The sequence below is a fragment of the Penaeus vannamei genome, chromosome 38 (assembly GCF_042767895.1).
Source record: "Penaeus vannamei isolate JL-2024 chromosome 38, ASM4276789v1, whole genome shotgun sequence".
Taxonomy (NCBI): Eukaryota; Metazoa; Arthropoda; class Malacostraca; order Decapoda; family Penaeidae; genus Penaeus; species Penaeus vannamei.
Window position 1 is genome coordinate 18,780,533 of NC_091586.1, and position 1,940 is coordinate 18,782,472.

The window sequence follows — 1,940 nt, forward strand, 5'->3', positions numbered from 1 at the left end:
TAGCAATAATCGAACGATAAAAACAACAGCAACAAAGATATTCTCCCTTGAATAAAATAAATAGATATATAATTAAAATAAATAAAGATACTAGATACCAAGATCAGATAATTTGCATGAGCATCAGGTGCTTCTCGAGCCGTAGGTGAAAATAAGTGTAAGGTAACTGCAGCGGAAATGCACACCTTAGTTCTTATTTTAAGCTCAGAAAAAGAAGGCTTATTGTGCATTTGCTTTGCACTGATGAAGGTCTTTGGCATTTTATAATTTGGTGATGATTTAAATATGGGTATAATCCACAGGGTGATACGCCAGGAAGAGGGATCTTGATGATGGCAATTATGATAGTGATGCCTAGCTGATTATGATGATGGTAATGATGATCATAATAATGGTAAGGATGCTGAAGATGATTATACTGATACTTATGAGGTTTATGAGGAGGAGGAGAAAGATGGTGATGATGATGAATAGGAAGAGGAGGAGGAGGATCATAAGGATAATGATTATGACGAAGAGGATGGTTATGTTGATAATTTCAATGAAACGGATAATGATAACTGCAAAAAAGAAGCAACAATGATAACATAACATTAATAACGGTAGAGTATAACGCACATTTCTTTACCGGTGTTCAAAGACTATGTCCATTAAGAACAGAAAGTAAAAAAAAAGAAGAAATGTCATTACGAAAGAATCCAAAACACAGATTCCGGTACTTATACACCATTAGTTTTTAAGACTTCTGGCGGAAACGGTTCTCAGAAAAAAAAAGAAAGTATACCACCCCAGCGCGCAGAGGTATGTAAGAGGCAAAAACAACCACAGCCGAAGAATGAAGTGAATGCCGGGGATGAAGTGTCGCCTCTGTCTCTCGCTTCACCTTTACTGTGTAAGTCTGCCTGAGAGGGAAGTCGGGAAATGATAAAATGGCAACGCAGAGAGTTAAACTGAAATGCAGGAGTATAGCAGTACAAAAAGGGTTAAGTTGTCAGTATAATGGATAACAGTAATAAAGTACAAAGTATAATAGTGCAGAGAGGATTAGGTATACAATATAGCAGTACAGAAAGTGTATAGTATAACAGTACAGAAAGGGTACGCTATAGAGTATAAAGTATAACGGTACACAAAGCGTAAAGTATACAGAACAGAAAAAATAAGCAAAAATAAAGTATAACGGTGCAGAAAGGGTTGACGAGGGAGTCTACTAAGTAAATATTAAACTTTAACTCACCCCGTTGCATTGATGGAAACAAATCTCAATAAAAAAAGGATGTATATCTACAGGAAGTTTTCAAATTACAAAATACATGTAAACACTGCATCATTATTCAACTAAAAATGAGTTTTTTTTTTAATCGGAATATTCCAGAGTAGAGGGTGAGTTGCCAGTTTCTATTTTCCCGAGATTATAAAGGAAAACAATAAAGACAATGTAAGAGTCAAATACATGCACCATCACATCGCGTCGCCTCCCTTCAGTAAAGCAAGGTAGAAGTGCTCACCGTGATTGAGAGGAAAATCCGTCACCTTCTAGAATGTCTCTTTCGTGTGAAATTGGGAACTAGCGGTCGCTGGGAGTCTCAAATGGAATGAATCAAGTCTGTGTCTAACTAGCAAGTAACGACCGAGAAAGGAACGGGAGCATATGAATGAATGATAACTATAATAATGGCAGTAGTGCTAGGAACAAAATAGCAAGAGCGACAACAGTAATAACGGAGACGATACTACTGGTACTACTACTGCTACTTCTACTATTGCTAACGATATTACTTCTATAACTACTACTATTGCTAATGATAATATTTCTACAACTACTGCTATTGCTAATGATGTTACTTCTACTACTACTATTGCTAATTATATTATTCTACAACTACTACTATTGCTAATGATAATATTAATTCTTCTACTACTACTTCCATTGCTTATGA